This window comes from Pseudonaja textilis, chromosome 7 (assembly GCF_049901715.1).
Source record: "Pseudonaja textilis isolate UNSWEBS1 chromosome 7, rPseTex1.2, whole genome shotgun sequence".
Lineage (NCBI taxonomy): Eukaryota > Metazoa > Chordata > Lepidosauria > Squamata > Elapidae > Pseudonaja > Pseudonaja textilis.
The window spans coordinates 3,618,932-3,634,059 of NC_141996.1; the positions used below are offsets into that span (position 1 = coordinate 3,618,932).

The 15,128-nt window shown below is 43.6% G+C and overlaps 1 protein-coding gene and 1 long non-coding RNA gene across 2 annotated transcripts in view; both read right to left on the reverse strand.

Moving 5' to 3' along the window:
• The window catches only part of CAPN5 (calpain 5), an 85,351-nt gene extending 78,341 nt beyond the window's left edge, over positions 1-7,010 (reverse strand). The window contains exon 1 of the mRNA XM_087937808.1: positions 6,887-7,010. The gene's annotated coding sequence lies outside the window, so the exon portion shown is untranslated. The remainder of the gene's footprint in view (positions 1-6,886) is intronic.
• LOC148125223 (uncharacterized) overlaps positions 1-15,128 on the reverse strand; it is a 301,326-nt gene that overhangs the window by 78,341 nt on the left and 207,857 nt on the right. The gene's annotated exons all lie outside the window — the stretch shown is intronic.

The window sequence follows — 15,128 nt, forward strand, 5'->3', positions numbered from 1 at the left end:
ATTTACCTCACGATTTACCTCACAATGAAGTGATGTGCCCAACTTATCTTGTTTGATGCAAATATAAATGTAAAATGTATTTATTCATCTACAAGTTCATGTCAGCGTCTCTGACTGTTTGCTGCCCAATTCACAAGTGCCCTGTCTTTATTGCTTTTGCAAATGAGATTTTTTTTTCAAACCAAGAAGAATTATAGCATGGATTGGGCAGTTCGTTAACACATTATGTTCAACTCTCCTGGGTTTAGTCCCAAAGCCTGTGCATACTGTCCACTTGTGGCCTTTGAAGCATAACTTATGGTTTATGCAATGCAGGAATCCAGTCAACTGTGGCTTATTCAACAAAGCATTGTTATAGCAACCTGGCATATTTGAATCCAGTCCAAATGCAGACCACATGTGACCTTGTAAATGTTGCTGGACGTCAAGCTTATTGTTTCGCCCATGTTTCGGGTGTATCTGCACCAGGGTTGCTCAACCTGGGAAGCTTTTAAGATGGGTGGATTTCAATGCCCAGAATCCCCCCAGCTGACTTCAACTCCCAGAATCCCCCAGCCGACTTCGACGCCCAGAATCCCCCCAGCTGACTTCGACTCCCAGAATCCCCCAGCTGACTCGCGCCCAGAATCCCCCAGCCGACTTCGACTCCCAGAATCCCCAGCTGACTTCGACGCCCAGAATCCCCCAGCCGACTTCGACACCCAGAATCCCCAGCCGACTTCGACACCCAAAATCCCTCAGTCCCCAGACTTCGACGCCCAGAATCTCCCAGCCGACTTCGACACCCAGAATCTCCCAGCCAACTTCGACACCAGAATCCCCAGCCGACTTCGACGCCCAGAATCCCCCAGCCAACTTCGACGCCCAGAATCCCCAGCCGACTTTGATGCCCAGAATCTCCCAGCCGACTTTGACGCCCAGAATCCCCTGGCTGACTTCAACTCCCAGAATCCCTCAGCCGACTTCAACTCCCAGAATCCCTCAGCCGACTTCGACTCCCAGAATCCCCCAGCCGACTTCGACTCCCAGAATCCCCACCCGACTTTGATGCCCAGAACCCCCAGACTTCGACGCCCAGAATCCCCCAGCCGACTTCGACACCCAGAATCCCCCAGCCGGCTTCAACTGCCAGAATCCCCTGGCTGACTTCAACTCCCAGAATCCCCCAGCCGACTTTGATGCCCAGAACCCCCAGACTTTGACGCCCAGAATCCCCAGCCAACTTCGACGTCCAGAATCCCCAGCCGACTTGACGCCCAGAATCCCCCAGCTGACTTCGACGCCCAGAATCCCCAGCTGACTTCAACCTCAGAATCCCCCAGTTGTTAAAGTGAATCTGGCTTCCCCATTGACTTTGCTGGTCAGCAGGCCGCAAAAGGGGATCACATGATCCCCCAGGATACTATAAGTGCATTGTAAATATAGTTGCTAAGCATCCAAATTTTAACCACGACTGTTGTAAAGTCGAGGACTACCTATATTAATCCTATTAGTCCTCTCCCTGTAGAGGTAGCCCCTGACCTACAAGCATTCCTTTAGTGACTGTTCGAAGTTACAACAGCAGTGAAAATCTTGTTTTTCATACTTACGTCCACTGCATCATCCCCTTGGTTACATGATCAAAATTCAGAGGCTTGGTACCTGGCTCAATTCATTTTTAATTAATTAATTAATTAAATTCATGCCATTAACAACAGAAATTTCAGGCTCCACTGTGGTCAAAAGGCGTGGACTACCTGTATTTCACATCACATCCCACCTGTACCATCAACAAACTATCAACGAGTTTGACGTATGAAGAGAAACATTAGCAGACTTCTATTTTTTTAAAAAAAAAAATGAAAAATTAAATTTTAGGCCCCGTGCTTTGTACAGGTAATCCTTCAGGGATGGGATTTTACTGGTTTGGACCGGTTCTATAGAACTGGTTGTTGTTGTTTTTTAAGACAAATTTTATTAACTTTACAGAACAATACACAAACAATCAAGGCGTAATAACATAAAAGATCTTTTGTAAACAAACCAGTAGAACATACAAAATAGTTCCAAATTATAATATATATATTTACGTTATCTGCTCAACTTCATATCTTATCCCAACTTCTTCTTATCATTCTATTATCCAAATTATATTTCTTACTAATTAAAATTTTATTGCCTTTCAAAAACAATACACAAACATACAAAACATAAAACATCTTTTCTGAAAGCTGCTTCAACTGGTTGTTATGATTCTGTGCAGTTCGGAGAACCGGCAGATCGTGCCCCTGGCTGGCCCCGCCCCCTCTGCCCCTCCCTGACCAGTCAGTCCTTATTGTGCATACGCAACATCGCGCGCATGCCTGACATCACCTCCCCTGCCCAGTCACTCCTTAAGTATTTTTCTCCTCTCCTGACGATCAGCTGTTCCGATGATCAGCTGTGCCGGAATCCCCCTCGCTGTCTTAGTGCTTCGCCCAGGAGGCTGCCCTGAGGCCCAGGGGCTGCAAAAAAGAAGAAGCCACACCCACCCAGTCACAAGGCCCCGCCCACCTAGCCCCGCCCATTGAGCCGGTTGTTAAAAAATTCGAACCCCACCCCTGTAGTCTTTGACTTACAATCATTTGTTTAGTGACTATTCAAAGTTACAACAGCATGGGGGGGGGATCAATCCTCGCACTTATGACCATCTCAGCCTCCTCACAGCCACATGATCAAAACTTGGGCGCTTGGAAACCAACATATCTTCACAAACAGTTACAACATCCTGGAGTCACGTGATCCCAATTTGTGCCCAGCCGGCTTCTGACAAGCAGAATCAATGGGGCAAATTAACATTCAGTGAATGGACACATGATTCGCTCACTAAAACGAAGTCAATGAGGGAAGCGGACTCGCTTAACATGCACATGAATCACGTAAATGTAGTGATTCGCTTAAACCACCATGGCAAAAAGGTTGTAAAATCAGGCACGGCTCATTTAACAACAGCCCTGCTTAGTGACAGAAAGTTGAAGTCCACCAGCACTTCCTATTTCAACCTCGATTCCATTCAAAATTGTGTGCCTGTTTATTCATGCCACCAGCCGGCTGCCTCCGAGAACACATTCAACCCTGCAAAAACTTGATGTTTCATGAAGAAGAGATTGCATGCCTGCAAAACACAGGCTCTTAAGGCTGAATGGGGTTCTGAGAGGCCATTTAATCCACCCTCCTGCTCAACAGGAATCAAAGTGAATGGCTGCCCATCAAAATTCTGTCTAGCTTCTGCCCATAGGCATCTATAAAATATTGGATAGCCCATCACACCCATTGGCCAGTATGTATGTATGTGTATGTGTGTGTGTGTGTGTGTGTGTGTGTATGTTTTCTTAAGTTTTCGCGGGTACTTACATGTATGGTATTCGGCTTTGTTCGGGTATTTTCCCACGTCATTATAGTTGTGCTTTTAAAGTTGTAGCAACGTTTCGGCAGAATCTCATCTGCCATCATCAGGCTTCTGTATTGTGTTCATCTGTACTGTGTTCTGTATTGTGTTCGTCTGTACTCGACAAACACAATACAGAAGCCTGATGATGGCAGATGAGATTCTGCCGAAACGTTGCTACAACTTTAAAAGCACAACTACAATGACGTGGGAAAATACCCGAACAAAGCCGAATACCATACATACATACATACATGAACATAGTTGGAATCTGCCTAACTGCATCTTAAAAGCAGAATAGCCTGAAAGAAAATAAAATTTATTTATATTTCATATTTATATTAGCTTTTGAACTTCCTTTCTCTCTCATCTACTTCAGAGACCTGAAGCGGTTTATCCTATTTTTTTTCTCCCATCACCACTCTTTTGGCAACCTCTTTGAAATGTCTCCTAGAAACTATAGAGTTGGAAGGACCTCAAAGGCCATCAAGTCCAGCCCCTTGCATACAGGATTCCCTAACAGCATCCCCGACAATGAGTAGCCAACCTTCGTGTAAAAACCTCCCATCAAGAAGAGTAAATCCCATCCCTTTGATTGACAAGTCTTTTACAAGGTCTTCCTAAATCATCTATCTACATCAGTATTTCTCAAGACGAGTGGACTTCAATTCCCAGAATTCTGGAAGTAGAAGTGCCAAGGCTGAAAACACAGAATAACAAAAGTGGGAAGGGACCTTGAGGTTATATAATTTTTTATTTTTTTTCTTGTTTGCAACCATATCATTGTATGGACAGTGTGGTACCAGAGTGCCTTACATTCTAAAACAAATACGACAACATTGTTCATATTCAATACAACTGACAACCTTATACGTTTTCATATTATTTACACGTATATCATTTGGATTATTCACCATTTCAGTCTCTTATTTTTGTATCAATCTCCATATTGTAAATAAGCCCCTTTTGCTACAGATAGAATATTATTAATCGTACACGTAATGTTTAACAGATTTAGGCGATTCCAATAATAATTCACCCATTTATACTGAGTTATACTCTTCCATGACTTAACCTCCTTTCTCGTTTTTTAATGTTGCCACTATTATGTTACTTTGAGCTACATCCTTGATGTTTTTTTAGCTCACCAGTTCTAGAAACTTGGCAAAATTTTAGGGAAGAGTTCAGAGAAACGAAACAATAAAGCAATGATCGCCTTTGAAGAAGAGGAACTAAGTTACAAAAACAGTCAAATGGGAAGTTAGGGACCCATTCCCCCATTTATTATTATTAAGTGTTATGATTCTTGACTCTTGGCGAATGTATCTTTTCTTTTTTATGGACACTGAGAGCCTTTGCACCAGGACAAATTCCTTACGTGTCCAACCACACTTGGCCAATAAAGAATTCCAATTCTATTCTAAAAAAGTTGGAAAAGGAGAAAGGGAGAAGAGAGAGCTAACTTTTCAAGATCAGGAAGAAAGTGTTGTACCTGATGATTCTTGACTCTTGATGAATGTCTCTTTTCTTTTATGCACACTGAGAGCATTTGCACCGAGACAAATTCCTTGTGTGTCCAATCACACTTGGCCAATAAAAGAATTCTATTCTATTCTATTCTATTCTGTTCTGTTCTATTTAACATCGAAGCCAGAACTCCACAACTGATCTCACATAACGCATCAAGCCCCATTGTGATTTTCCAGGGCTAAAGCTGGTCCACCGGAGTTTATAAAAAAAAAAGAAATCCCAGTTTACCGAAAGGATCAGTCCAGCCAAAGCAAACCTAAGTTTAGGAAGGGGGTCTTTTTAAAAATGTCTTCTCCAATCTCAGGGGCTGACCCAAAGAAGAAGGAGTCAAGCTATTCTCCAAAACACTTGAAGAGGCAGGACAAGAAGCGATGGGTGGAAACTAATCCAGGTAGAAGAAGCAACCTAGAACTAAGGAAAATTTCCTGACAGTTAGAACAATTAATCGGTGGAACAACGTTGCCAACAGAAGTTGTGAATGCTCCAACATTGGAAGTTTTTAAAAAGATGTTGGATAACCGTTTGTCTGAAGTGGTGTAGGGTTTCCTGCCTAAGCAGGGGGTTGGACTAGAAGACCTCCAAGGTACCTTCCATCTCTGTTATTCTATTCCAAGGGTCTTCAAACTTAAGCAAGTTTAAGACTTGTAGACTTAAAACTCCCAGAATTCCTGAGCTAACATGCCTGGAGGAGGAATTCTGGGAGTTGAAGTCCACCAGTCTTAAAGCTGTCAAGTTTGAAGACCCCTGATCTCAGTGTCTATCTTCTCTCTCTCTCTCTCTCTCTCTCTCTCTCTCTCTCTTCCATCTTGGCAAGTTTAAGATTTCTGGACTTCAAACTCCCAGAATTCCTGAGCTCGGATCTATCAGACTATCTATCAGTTTCTGATCTATCTATCCTCTCTCCTCTCTCTCTCTCTCTCTATCCATCCATCCCAAGGGTCTTCCATCTTGGTAAGTTTAAGACTTGTGGACTTCAAACTCCCAGAATCCCTGAGCTAACAGGACTGGAGGAGGAATTCTGGGAGTTGAAGTCCACAAGTCTTAAAGCTGCTCTATTCCAATCCAGTGACTGGCCTTTTAAGACTTCTTGGCTTTTCCTTACTTTTTCATTCAAGTTTCTAGTTCCTGGGGCAAAAGTGGTGGCAGGGAGAGGTTGTTTGTCCGAAAGAAACTAGGGAATTTCTTGGAAGGAGAAGGAGGAGGTGGAGGCTAGTTCCAACAGCTTCCCTTTGTTTCTCCTGGCCATACAACCTCTCCCCTCCCACTTTTGCCCCAGGGACTAGAAACTTGAATGAAAAAGTAAGGGGGAAAAGAGAAAAGCAGAATCCTGCCCAAGCTAATGAAGGGGCAAATATTCCTTTAAAAAGAGAGAAGCCAACGTCTCCCCACAAATCCCGTTTATTTTTCTCCCTTTAACCTCCATTCGCTACACCTGCGAGCTGCAATCTCACCATTCTTTTGTCCGGAAGCCCCGAGGGGAAAACCAAAGCGGCTTTCTTTACAAGCCAGGATTGCCCGTGGTTTGTATGTTTTTGCAAGCCACAATTGCACCAGCCCAGCCCCGGAGCAGAGACCACCCCCCAAAAAAAAGAAGCAACGAAACCCAGTGTTGCAAGATTGAGACCCCAAGAAAAACAAGCAAGGGAGGAGGAGGAGGAGGAGGAAAGCGGGGAGGGAGGATCGAAGAGATCTCCGGGGGATCCCTGCACCCCCGATCTGCCTGCAAGAGCTGGGCATGCATGTCTGGAACCAGTCGGTCCCCCCAACCTAGCCAAGCACACGGCAGCCTCCCGCTTTCCGCGAGCTTTAAGCCGCGTCTTCTTGCAACCAGGGAACGGCGGAAGGAGCTCTGGCTTTGCAAGAGGGCGCCCGCGGTCGCCGCAGCCCCCCTCCCCACCCTCGGCCGACGCTGCTCCAGCCGTCCTGGCTCCCCGGCTCCCCCAGCCTCACCTCGCTCGCCAGCAGCCGCTCTCCGGCTCCGATCCACCTACTGTTCCCACTGCCGTCCCCCCTCCCTCCTCCCTCCCTCCCTCCACCGCCAGCTGTGGATTTTGAAAGGGGAGGGGCTTGACTCAGAGGGAGGGGCGGCAGCCCGCGCTTGCGCGTCCCTCTCCACGGGGGTGGGAGGGAAGGATAGAATAGAATAGAATTAGGATGGAATGGAATAGTTAGAATAGAATAAAATATAGAAGAATAGAATAGGTTAGAATGGAATGGAATGGAATGGAATGGAGTAGAATGTAGAGGAGAATATAGAATGGAATAGAATGGAATAGAATAGAACTAAGAATTAGGAATAGAGAATAGAATAGAATAGAAATAAGAATTAGGAACAGAGAATAGAATAGAATGGAATGGAATAGAAATAGAATAGAATAGAACTAAGAATTAGGAATAGAGAATAGAATAGAATAGAAATAAGAATTAGGAACAGAGAATAGAATAGAATGGAATAGAATAGAAATAAGAAATAGAATAGAATAGAATAGAATAGAAATAAGAATTAGGAATAGAGAATAAAATAGAATAGAATAGAAATAAGAATTAGGAATAGAGAATAGAATAGAGAATTAGGAATAGAGAATAGAATAGAATAGAAATAAGAATTAGGAATAGAGAATAGAAATAGAATAGGATAGAAAAAAATAAGAATTAGGAATAGAGAATAGAATAGAAATAAGAATTAGGAATAGAGAATAGAATAGAATAGAATAGAATAGAATAGAATAGAACTAGACTAGAATAGAATATTAAGGAGCCCCTGTGGCGCAGTGGCTAGAGTGCAATACTGCAAGCTACTTCTGCTGCAACCTGCTGCCTACAATTTGCGGTCCAAATCCCACTAGGCTCAAGGTTGACTTCCATCCTTCTGAGGTGGGTATAATGGGGACCCAAGTTGTTGGGGGCAATATGCTTAGAGAGGGCTGGAAAGCTCTGTAAAGAGGTATATAAGTCTAAGTGCTATAGAAGAATAGAATAGGTTAGAATGGAATGGGATGGAATGGGATGGAATATTTAGAATGGAGTGCAATGAATAGAGTACAGTACAATACAATACACATACAGACTGGGTCAGTGGTGGGATTCAAATGTTTTTACTACCCGTTCTGTGGGCGTGGCTTGGTGGGCCTGGCAGGGGAAGGATACTGCAAAATCTCCATTCCCTGCCCACCCCACTAACCTGCTTTCCAGCTCCGTTCTCCTGTGCAGACCCAGCCGATCACCTGGGACCCAGGAGGCAGAGAATAGGTGGGGCCGGGGGCAGTCAGAGGGCTGTATTGGCCGGTTCTCCGAACTACTCCAAATTGATGCTACTGGTTCTCCAGAACTGGTCAGAACCTGCTGAATCCCACCTCTGGACTGGGTGAAACTAGGCTTAATAGCAGTAACTGTGAGAGGGTTCTTGGTGTCTTAGCGGACAGCCAATTAAATATGAGTCAGCAGTATGTGGCAGCAGCCCAAAAAAAGCCAATGCTTCTTTGAGGGATACAGTCGAGATCAAGGGAGGGACTAATGCCACTCTATAAAGCCTTAGTAAGACCACACCTAGAGTACTGCATCCAGTTTTGGTCACCACATTATAAAAAAGAGGCTGAGACTCTAGAAAAAGTGCAGAGAAGAGCAACCAGGTTGATGAGGGGACTGGAGGCTAAAATATACAATGGAGGGTTGCAGGAACTGGGCCTGGCTAGTCTAGGGAGGAGGAGGACCAGGGGAGATAGGATATCTGTGGTGCACAGATAAAGAGTTAATGAACAAGGAATCCCCATGACTAGGGTGGAGATTAGAAATTAAGTTAACCTTAGGCCTAATAGCACTTTTAGTTCCCTGATTTAAAGTGACGCTACTGAAGAAAAGCATTTTAAATATGCAAATGTATTGCACAAGGGGTTGTATTGTGTTGTGTGTGTATATATATATATATATCACTGTGGGAAATCAAGATGGAATCCAATTACCTGGCTTACATGATTTGCCAAATAGTTTTGGGTTAATGTTATGTTGGATTTGCCTTTCTTTGATCTGTAGCACACCAGGAAGTAAAGTTTTATCATTGTGTATGCCGTTTCTTATCTCTTGGTTGCCCTGTGGACTGAGAGAAACACATCCATTAACCCTAGGGATCGTGTGTCTTCCTTGTTTTAATACTGGTAGTAATTTCAGAATTCAGAATTTCAGAAGTTGCCTTCGGAAGTTGTGGGATTCTCAAGACGAGCCAGGACTGCCATGTGTCAGAAATTGTATAGGACAAGGGTCTTCAAACTTGACAGCTTTAAGACTTGTGGACTTCAACTCCCATAATTCCTCCTCCACTAATGTTAGCTCAGGAATTCTGGGAGTTGAAGGCCACAAGTCTTAAAGTTGCCAAGATGGAAGACCCTTGGGATGGATGGATAGATAGGTGGGTAGGTAGTTAGATAGATAGATAGATAGATAGATAGATAGATAGATAGATAGATATGAAGATAGAAGATAGAAAATGTAGATCAGGGATCTTCAAACTTGACAGCTTTAAGACTTGTGGACTTCAACTCCCATAATTCTTTTACCACTAATGTTAGCTCAGGAACCCTGGGAGTTGAAGTCCACAATTCTTAAACTTGCTAAGTTTGAAGACCCTTGTTCAGCTTAATATGCATCTTTGTGCAAGACATGGAAGAATGTTACTAGTTGGGATGAATTGCTGGCTGAGGCATTCTGGGAGTTGAAGTCCAGACAGTTTTGAGCGGCCATCATTGAGAAACATTATTCTAGAACAGACATCTTCAAACTTGACAGCTTTAAGACTTGTGGACTTCAACTCCCAGAATTTTTGAACTAAAATGACTGGAGGAGGAATTCTGGGAGTCGAAGTCCACAAGTTTTAAAGCTGCAAAAACTCCTGGTGTAGGGTCTCCTGCTTTGGGCAGGGGAGGGTTGGACTTGATGACCTCCAAGGTCCCTTCCAATTCTGTTATGCTGTTATTCTTCTGTGACTATGTAAACAGAGCAGGAAACAAGTTTCAGGCTACGATTCGAAACTGGAAAGTGTGTCCAAAGGGCCACCAATCACAGAGCATTGCTTAATATGTAGTTAAATGTATTGAATATATAATGCAGGTAGTCCTGGACATTTCTGTCATTAAATGAGACATGCATTGTTACCTTTGCCCTATTTTATGACCTTTCTCACCACAGTCATTAAGTGAATCACTGCAGTTGACAAGTTACTAACCTGGTTCTTGTTGTTTTTGTTTTGGGTCAAATTTTTTATTTTATTTATATATACACATTTTGAATACAGTGTATTGTCTGGGCATACCATTTTACAAAAGAAAGGGGGGAAAAAAGAAATAGTAACATATATACCAATAACAATCGTAGTAGTACAACAGAATGATTTTAACCACATTTATATTTATGTTAGCTTATTTGCAATCCTGTAGATTATATTAGCATAGTCATAGTTATAAACAATGTTCATGTTTAATTTATACATAGCAATACTCTTTTTTCATCTGATTTTTACCTCTTATCTCCTTGATAAGACCTATTCCACGCTAAGTAATACCCCTTATCTCTTTTATCTTTTATTTACAACTAGCTCGATACCGGTGCTTCGCTAGGAAACTATGTGGTCAAACTTAGTTTGGGGGGAGGAAAATAAGGGTGGTGGTGGAATTGTGCCTCTGCCTACCAGCATCCATTGGTTTTCATCTGGCTAGCATCCTGTCAGTGTGTGAGAGAGTTGAGGGCTGTTTGGAAACCGAAAGAGTATTTGCTGTGTGAGCAAGGAGACAGCAAGGAGCCTGGGTGTGGCTTAGCTCAACTATTCTGTACTAAAGCTGCTTGGTGCTGTGAAACTGAAACTCCTCTGCTTGTGTTTTGCATTTGGAAGAGATTTCTTTCCAGGTGGGGAGAGGGAGTCGAACTCTTTAGCATCAGAGCGTGTTAATAATAATAATATAGGAAATATGAATGCTCTGAGGGTCATTTCGAAAAATCCTTTCTCAGTGAGCCCTGAGAAGCCAAGAGGAACAGATGTGCCAAATTTCACATTTGTAGGCTTTATAGTTCTGGAGATTTTGTGATGATGCATGAGGGGTATTTCGCTTTTAAATATATAGATTAGTAACCTAGTTGTTAAGTGAATCGGGCTTCCCCATCATCAACTTTGCTTGTCAAAGGGTCGCAAGCACAACCTTACGACACAGCAACAGTCGTAAGAATTGAATCAGTTGCCACGTGTCTGAATTTTGATCGCGTGACCATTGGGGGATGCTAAAAGGTTCGTCACTGTGAAAAATGGTCCTAGCTCCCTTTTTTTCTACGCCATTGTAACTCTGTAACGGTCACTCCGTGAACTGTTGTTAAGTCGAGGACTACCTGTAGAGAATTGCAGAAGATAATTTGTAATAAATATAATAATGGTTTCACCGCAGGGCAAGTGAGGAAAGTTGAGACCCTGGAATTTTTATTGATGGCTCACTTGGGAGATTCCTAAAATAAAAAAAAATGTTACCTACCAAGCTAACGAGGTGTTCTGACCTGGGCTTCTCAAGATCATGAAGCCGATAAAACCCCTTTTATTTAGGTCAAAGGGAATTCCTCTCCAGCAAAGTTCCCGGCAAACAGTCTTTCGTGAGATTTCACAACTACAGACCTTGTTCAGGCTTGGAGAGTTGCCAGGCCGATATCCTCCAAATGCCATACTGTAGCAGCAGTTACTTGGCAAGAAGTCAGGAATAGATTTTTCACCCTAATGAAATGAACTAATTGTCTGTTGCAAACCCCAATCCCCTTCCGCTCCTCTTTATTTCCTATGGGAGGGGTCATTCACCATCCACTTGTGGTTTTACTCCTGAGTCGACCCTTGTTCCTTAGCTGTTCCCTTCTTCTGGCAGCTCTGCGCATGTGCATACTGGGAACAGGCTCCAGCCGCTCTTCTTCCCCACTGATCTCTGACTCCGAAGGCAGCTGATAACTGTCGGACGGCCCCTGGCCCCATTTCTGCCTCCAATGCAGAGCCCTCGTCTGAGCCTTCCCCAGACTCCAGGACTGGCCCAGTTTCCTCCTCAACCTCCTCACTGTCCGAGTCTGCCGCCAGCTCCACTGGCCGCTGGCAGGCCACAACACAAGGTGGAATACTAGGAGTTGAAGTCCAAATATCTTAATAGTCCCAAAGCTTCAAAAAAAAATTTTTTGTTCAGCATCAGAGGTTTTGAACTTGGCCACTTTACGACTTGTGGACTTCCAACTCCCAGAATTTGCTAATTAACTGAGGGAAAAAAATAATATCGCTCATTCCCAGATCGTTTTGAAGAAATCCTGCTTGGAAGGAATGGTTTGCTTTTCGGGGCGTAAAACCTATCATTGTCTTGAAGGAAGTCAATCAACAACAACAACAAAGGTCTAGATCTAGAATTTTAAAAGCTGGCAATGCAAAAAATCAGTTTTAAGTGAATTTCATCCCAGTCCTGTTTGGGTTTACTTGGAAGGAAACTCCACAATTCCAGGATGAGATACTCTACCAATATACGCATGGGAGGAGAGAGAAGTTATGACGTGCAATCAGTGAGTATTCATTTTTATAGTTATTTTTGTAAATAATTCCAGGCAGCAAACATACCGAATATTCCTTCCTTCTGATATGTACACCACAACAACCATCGATGAGCGAGGGAAGGTCTGGCAAAAAGTTACCGGACAATTGAGTCATTGCTACAAAGATATTTCCTCACCTGAACAAAGAAACAGAATAGTCACAGGTGAGCAAAAAGGCAGTGGGAAACAGGGAGAGAGGAAGGAAGGAAAGGAAGGAAGGAAGGAAAGGAAGGAAAGGAAAGGAAAGGGAAGGAAGGAAGGAAGGAAGGAAGGAAAGGAAGGAAGGAAGGAAGGAAGGAAGGAAGGAAAGGAAGGAAGGAAGGAAGGAAGGAAGGAAGGAAGGAAAGGAAAGGAAGGAAGGAAGGAAGGAAGGAAGGAAGGAAAGGAAGGAAGGAAGGAAGGAAGGAAAAGGAAGGAAGGAAGGAAGGAAGGAAGGAAGAGAAAGAAAGAAGGAAGGAAGGAAGGAAGGAAGGAAGGAAGGAAGGAAGGAAAGGAAGGAAGGAAGGAAAGGAAGGAAGAAAGGAAAGGAAGGAAGAACAAAAGAAGGTAGTGGAAGGAAAGAGAAAAAGGGGAAGGAAGGAAGATTGGTGGAAGGAAGAAAAGAAAAAGAAATGAAGGAAGGAAAATCAGTAGAAGGAAAGAGAACAATAAAAAGGGAGGGAGGGAGGAAGCAAGGAAGGAAAGAAGGGAGCGGAAGGAAAGAGAAAAAGAGAGACAAAGGAAGATCTACAGAAGGAAAGAGATAGAGATAAAAGGGAGGGAGGGAGAAAAGGAGTGGAAGGAAAGAAAAAGAGGAAGGAAGGGAGTGGAAGGAAAGAGAAAAAAGAGACAAAGGAAGATCAATGGATGGAAAGAGATAAGAGATAAGAGGGAGGGAGGGAGGAGTAGAAGGAAAGAGAAAAAAGAGGAAGGAAAGGAAGGAAGGAAGGAAGGAAGGAAGGAGAAAAAGAAAGACAAAGGAAGATTGATGGAAGGAAAGATAGAGACAAAAAGGAGGGAGGGAGGAAAGGAGTAGAAGGAAAGAGAAAAAAGGAAGGAAGGAAGGAAGGAGATGGGTCGAAGGAAAGCGATAAAGGGAGGGAAGGAGAAAGGAAGGGGAAGAAGAGAGAGGGAGGAAATGAGAGGAAGTAAGTAAATGAGGTGGATGAATGGAAGGAAAGAGAAAAAAGGGAGAAAAAGAAAGAAAGAAAGAAAGAAAGAAAGAAAGAAAGAAAGAAAGAAAGAAAGAAAGAAAGGATGGATGGATGCAAGACACCGTAGAGACCAATGGAGCATCTCCTACTGCCCCCTCCTGGCCACTAGAAATTCTGATCAGGATGAACAATTAATTACAACCTTGAGGTTCTACTGGTCTCTTCTTGAAAACTTCCAGGGATGGAGCAGCCACAACTTCTGGTGGCAAGCAGTTCCACTGGTTAATTCTTCTCACCGTTAGGAAATTCCTCCTTAGTTCTAAGTTGCTTCTCTCCTTGATCAGTTTCCATCCGTTGCTTCTTGTCCTGCCTCTTCAGGGGCTTTGGAGAATAGCTTGACTCCCTCTTCTTTGGGGCAGCTCCTCAAATATTGGAAGACTGCTATCATGTCTCCCCTGGTCCTTCTTTTCTCTAGACTAGATATACCCAATTCAGTTCAGAATGGAGCTCGAAGGGACCTTGGAGGTCTTCTAGTCCAGCCCCCAGCTCAAACATGAGTCCTCACCATGTCAAGACAAATGCTTGTCCAATCTCTTCTTAGAAACTTCCAGTGTTGGAGGATTCACAACTTCTGGTGGCAAGTAGTTCCGCTGGTTAACTGTTCTCGCTGTCAGGAAATCCCTCCTTAGTTCTAGCTTGCTTCTCTCCTTGGTGAGTTTCCCTCTATTACTTCTCTGACCCTTTTTTTCCAAAAACTTTTCTTTGCAGTGTGGTGACCAACATTGGTTGCACTACTCCAGGTGTGGCCTTAACTAGGGTTTTGTAAAGCGGTACTCACATTTCACAGGTATTAATTATGGCTGTTAAGTTGAGGACTAGCTGGATTGGTGTGAGAGCCGATCCAAGCTTGGCACTACCTTTAGGATGCCTTTAGGATGGCAAAACTTTCAAACTTTCTTCCCAGCAGATGGCAGCCTTCGCTTAACAGGGTTGTACTCCTGGAGTAAAACCAGGAAACTGAAGCTTGAAGATGCAGACAGTCCTCGACTTAACGACCACAATGGTGGCCCAAAGTTCTGTTGTTAAGGCAGGGGTGAGAGTCAAATTTCTTAACAAACGGCTCTGTGGGCGTGGCCTAATGTGTGGGCATGGCTTGGTGGTCATGTGACTGGCCGGGCGTGGCTTGTATGTAAATATTGGAAATATTTATGTAAACATTGAATTTTTTTTATAAAAAACAGAGCAACTTTTACCCCAAATTGGGCAAAGCAGGCAGGCAGATTGAGTTGAGTTGCTAACAGAACACACACTGGGAAGGACTCCAAACTCGGAGAGGAACCATAAACTAGAGATATTTCCACGCTTTGTTTCCAGCGCTCGCCCGTACGCAGGTCCATCCTCTTATTCAGTTGTCGCAGCTGCAGCCCATGAAGGGGATCAAGGCCCTTTCCTCCCCAGTAGACCACGTTTCTCCT